This window comes from Sciurus carolinensis, chromosome X (assembly GCF_902686445.1).
Source record: "Sciurus carolinensis chromosome X, mSciCar1.2, whole genome shotgun sequence".
Lineage (NCBI taxonomy): Eukaryota > Metazoa > Chordata > Mammalia > Rodentia > Sciuridae > Sciurus > Sciurus carolinensis.
The window spans coordinates 60,566,078-60,572,244 of NC_062232.1; positions in this window are offsets into that span (position 1 = coordinate 60,566,078).

Consider the following 6,167-nt stretch of genomic DNA (forward strand, 5'->3'; position numbering starts at 1 on the left):
ACTAAAAAATACAGATATTGGCTTCCTCTTCTGGAAAGGTGCAAAGGTGATACAGGTGATGAGGAGAATCAGTCAGGGCTGAGATCCGTTTTCCCAGATGTGAGGATTGAACACCCAGGAAATGCCAAGGCAAGTATAGAAAACAAGTTTTATTTAAAGGATAGAACAGAGATAGATTTCTCTCTGGAGGAAGAAGGGGATCCAGAGCTAGTATCCAAAGAATTGTGGGTGCCCTGCCCTTGTTATACTTTTTAGATTTCCTTTGTTCTCTTGCTTTCCTTTTCCCCTTGGTCACAAGATGCTTATGTGACCAAAAGGTGGGCCAAAAGGTGGAGTGATCCTGGGCAGGAAGGGAGCAACCCAAGAGGCATTAATTAACAACGTCTATAACTTCCTGCAGGAAGGAACAATTCCCTGGGGGCAGATTACCTTGACAATAAGTTGGAGGAAGAGGGGGAAGGGATCTGAAGGTATTAGCATTTGATTTCCTTCCAAACCAGTCCCCATCTCTCCAGAGTACCCACTTACTTATTATTTATACTGTTTTTTTTGTCCCCTGGCCTCAAAGGGTTGGTTAAGAAGAAAAATGGCAAGTGATACCTTGTCCTAGAATTTTGGCAGCAAAGCCTTATGTAAGGTTCCATGAGTAATCAGGAGGATGATAGGTGTCATTTTTTTCAGGAACTTTTGGCAACCAAAGATCCACTTAAGTTAAACATTGAAACATAACCTTACATACACCTATCTCATTTTGGCTTAAACAAGGTATATATAAACAATGAAAAAGATGAGAGTCTTCAATCCTGACTTTATAGTCTGTAGAAAGCTATGATTTTAGAATTTAATTCTAGGGTCTTTGAAGCTGTCACCTGAATATGCTAGTGAAGAAAAGCCTACAGAGAAAAACCAAAGTTGTATTAATAGGACAATCAAGAAGAGTCCACAAATTATCTATACTTTTGAGATTTTACAGAAGACATAGGGGGTTAACTATTCAAAGAATGTGAAGAAATATTCATTATGGAATTCTCTTTTATAATATATTATGCTAATGTAACAGTGGTCCACCTTACCTTTTGAATATAGCCCTTGATGCTTATTTTAAAAGGCACATGTTTTTTTTCTTTTCCTCTTCTCCCTCTTCCCCTCCCTAACCTGGTGGCGTGGAACAAGATTATCTGTTCTCCACGGGAAGGAGATGTCACCAGAAGAACTAGGAAGCGACTACCTCCCCAATTAACATATGAATTTCAACGCAGCATCAGGGTGCACTTTGGACCCCCAGCCAGGGCACACCTGGAATGTAGCCTTTGAATAACTTCTTTAAAAGCCCTCTGTTTTCCCTGATGGGCAGAACCACAGCCTCTGAGACTGGAGTTCCTTGTTTCTCCTTTGCTAGCAAAGCAATAAATTTTCTTTTTCCTTTTTCTCAAAACTGTGTTCTCACTATTAAATTGACATGAATTGGCATCGGGCAGAAAGACCAAGCTTTCGATAACACTAAGAAAAGAAAGATCTTTTAGCCAAATCTTGTATGCTCTGGGAGAATTGAACTAATACTCTGAAAGCATCACTGTTTCTGTGACCTAATGGGTTTGTGAGAATCATTAAAGAAATTTTTGCAAAAGGGGAGAACTGGAATTAATTTGCTCAGAAACAGCTGTGAAATAATTGCTTGCGCTCTTGCTTTTAGTCTTGACTTCACTCTAAGAACCATCAATAAATATCAAATTATGCTATGTGCATGTATGAACATATCACAATGGATTACACTAATTATGGATGATTATAATGCATCAAAAATAATAAATAATAGTATCATCCTTCAATTTATATGGCAATTTAGAGACTACCATATTTACTTGGAATTAGTAAATTTGGAGATTTTCTCAATACACATATGTCATGATTGTTAATTTATAGATATATTAAAAAAGGAGAGGCAAAGTTATTTGGTTTTCCTTGGTGGCAATGGTGAGAGTAAAATTTATTAAAATCTTACTCCATAGCTTGGACCTTGTATATATATTATTTCATTAAATTCTCATGTGGCCCTGTATGATAGAGAAACTATGTAGTTAGAACTGTTTTATAGATGAGAATATCGAAGTGAAAAACAGGTAATTAATTTTCTAAAGTTACATAACTACTACATTTTAGAGTTGGGTTTAAGATTACAGGCAGTCTGACTCCCACAGTCTAAGGTGCCCACTTAATTGCTGCTAATGATTAGCTAAACTATGACTCAAGAACAAGTTATTAACTTGAAATATTAATTTTTTTTTCATTCTGAAGCCAGAATTAAGGACAGGTAGTTAGTGTAGAAATAAGAAATCGGGTCAATTCGAGGAAATGAAGCCATGAAGCCATCTGCCTCTGGAAGCTGGAGACTGCCCTTGGAAGAATGGAATATCAAGGATCTCCAGAGCCCATTGATTACCAAATTTACCTGCCTTTATCAAGGAGTGCAAGCATGGAGCTGCTAATTAATGCCCCCTGGGCCCTTCCTTGCCTGCCTGAATCACCTTGGCCCTCCCCCTGCCCATGGCTTCTCACTTAATGCAAAACCAGGCCTAGTCACGTAGGCAGGAAGGAGAGATAAGGGGGAAAGAACTGGAGAACAAAAGAGACCTTAACCTATAAAAGATGTAGGGTGCACTCACTTCTGGGGACTTTAGAACATCAGCCATGGCCCCCTTCTTCCTGCCGGGAGAAGTCTGTATTATACCTTTAAATAAAACCTGCTTAATATGCTTGCCTTGGCGTGCTTCTCTAGTGTTCAATCTTCAATATTAGAAGGAGCAGAACTCGTTACCGGTAAACGGCGGTATCAATTCTATTTCATGACCACTGTAGAAGTTAAAGAAGTCTCCTTGCACCATCAAGGATGTTAGGAGTCCATACTTAGAAAGGATGATGGTCAAACTGATGGTGTCTTTGTGGAGTCTGCAGATAGCAAATTCTGCCTGTACTCCTAAGTACTCAGAGCCATCCTATTCAGTCAAGTGAAAGTCATATTCAGCTGATTGTGCTGAAGGAAAATCTGAAGGTGAACCTCCTAGTCCAAATTGCCATTTGACAAGCACAAAGAGTTATAATTTGTCACTGCTAGAGGAGGCTGAAGTTAACACACCTCCTTTACAAGCTGGTTTCTCTATGCCTCATCTCATAATCACTTGAGCGGGCTGTTTCCATAGACACCCACACTTCAGTTTCCCAGCTTAACCGCATTTGAAAAAGAATGCAGGCCTTGCTTGCAGCAGCTGTGAACTGTTTTACCATGTGTCTAAAAAGCATGGCTTATCTGTCTTCCTCTGTGCATGCAACAGGATGGGGGTTTTTCAAAAAACAGCAATGTAACATTACCTGAAAGACCCTTAGGCGTTTCAAAGATAAGAAACACAATTTGATCCATATGAAACAAGGCAAAACCAGAAAAGAAAGGAAGAACGACTTTTTTTTTTTTCGGCCTTGGCTTCCAGGGGTGGGGGTTGGGCAGTAGTGGCTGGTGCTTGACTGTTTCACAAGTGCCAAATGAAAGCATAACCTTTCTACTCTGACTGAAACAGAGCTGTGGGTCCCTGGGGACACAAAGGGGAAGGTGGTGGCGTGCGGGAGGCCGTGTAGGCACTGAAGAAAACCTAAAAAAATAAGTTAGTGAAATTCCGCAGCCACTAGGGTGTATTTGGTTTCAAACTTGTAATTAACAACAATCAAAGAAAATAACTGAATTGAATTAGGTCTAAAATGACTTTCCTGATAGGAATCTGTGAAAATATCAGTGTAGTAGGTGTTCCCATAGAGAGTAAAAGGGATAAAAATCATCTTTTGTGAAAACCCACACATACACACACACACACACACATTCCTATATGAAGTCTTTCAGTGCACCTAGTGCAGATGGTGTGTTGATTTGTGCATATCTCACATGAAAACGTGACTCACATTGAGGATCGCAATATAACCAAATAGACAAATATTCTTGGTTTAGATGAAATCTGGTTGCAAAGAGTACATGATGAGCATGATGAGGAATTGTGTATCTTAAAATGACAACGCTTATTTCAACTCATAATCATCGCAATAACTGTATGAGTTAAGTTCTATTATTATATATTACAGATGAGGAAACTGAGGCAGAGAGATGTTGCATGACTTTCCAAATGTCACCCTGATAAGAGTTTGAGACAGGTTTTGACCTCAGTCTGGTACTAAAGTCTGCTTTTAACCATTGTAATTAGAAAATGGAAAGAAGGGCTCTGAGTCCAGTAGGAAAAAGTGAGTGCTGAACCACCCTCTTTTCCTCTTCTAAGTGTCTAGATTTTTGGTGAGTTACTGTTCAATGTCAGTGGTAGGTGGGTGGGAATTTTAGATGGTAGAGATATTTTAGGTGGGAGGGATATGTGGCTTGAAAAGTAATTGCTATTTGATGAGAGAATGAAATATTTGTAATGAACTCAGCAGAAGCTCTTCTTCTCACTTTAGCCCTTAACTGTTAAAACAGTGCATGATCTTACCTTAGACTGCATTTCCTTAAATGAAGAAAAAGATGTTCAAAATGATTTCTGGATGCTATTTCAACCAAGTCTTCAAGATTTCTTTTCCCTTGATTATTCATTTCCTGGTTCGTGGAGAAAATTTAGTCATCCCTCACTTTCTGATATAATTTGCTAGAACTGAGTTTTAAATAATATACTTGTTTTGATGTGTGTGATAATTGATGGATTAGCATTTGGTGTATATATATTAAAACACTCTTGATGTAGACAGTTTGTTCCTTGGGCTTTTGTGCCCAAGGAAGCTTTCCTTGGCTAGTTGAATCTCTATAAATGGACATATCTTTCCAGTTGAAATGATAAGGTATGCTTCTTCTTCCAAAGAACATTTAATATTTCTGCTATCACTGAGTAGAACCTGGGACATTGGAAATGTGTGAATTAAGCACACTGGTGTTTTCCTTTGAATACTCACATATACATACACAGTTGAATTTCCTAATAAATAAACTAGAAAGATAAGTAGTTCTGCTAGCTCTCTTCCTCATCTTAATTACAGATAAAATGCACGAAGTAGTTATGATGAGTTGGATTTAAGGGCCAGTTTTATTATTATTATTTCTCATCCCTCACTTATGTTGCTTTATTGGATTGCAAAGAAAAAAGATGATTGAGAAGGGACTGAGGCATTTCTTATATTTATTTACTAATGGCATTTAAAATTGGGGCCTGAGAGAGGGGGAAACAGGTAGTATGATCTAAATATTGGTTAAAAATAAGACCTTGATAATAGTCACATCTAAGTCAATGGAGTTGGGTTATAGCTTCAGTAGAGGAAGCAAAGGAACATCTCTGACTCCATGGCAGAGTCTTCCATAATTTCTTCTGAGTGCAGTCCTCAGCCAGCATATAGATACTGAGTACCTAGTAGGTGAGTTATAAATTTAAGAACCTGACAGTCACCAAGGAATTTTGACCTCAGGGTAAGTAAAATGTGAACGTGGATATAAGCGTACTTACTGAGAATTTAAATGTTCGGTATAAAGCATCATATATTTAGAATATTTCCTATTTAAAGAAGATGGTGACCACATCGAAGTAGCACCACAAATCTTTGTATGACAGAGTGATGTAATAAAATTGGGGTTATTTTAATGTAAAAGTTATTTTAAGTTCAATGTTTCTATTAAAATATATCATCACCTATCCAGAGATGTGGTGGAATTAGTGCAAATATTAAAATTTAGGACCACTGGTCTACAGCTAGTTGAAAGTTTAATAATAAATTGAATAAATTGACAATATAGAGTGCTTTGAAAAGCAAATGAATTGCACCAAACAGGTGGTGATAAGTTGCATCTGGGGATTACAACTTATGTGAAACACATACTTTTTTTAATGAAGAAAAGCCATGAAATCCCTAGAGGTTCCACTTATGAAACTCAAGCTAAACTGAAGGCAGGTTCCTCATGCATGCCTCACATTCTCGGACATTACCCACTGCTGCTGATGAAATATGACTGGATCAACTGCCCAGGCCATGAACATGTTTCACCCCAGATTGAGGGATTCCATGAATTCATATTTCAGTCACACTAAGGAGAGGAATGGGAACTGGCAGACATTGAAAGACTATGATTCAATTTCTGGATTTAGCCTGAAACAAAAGTA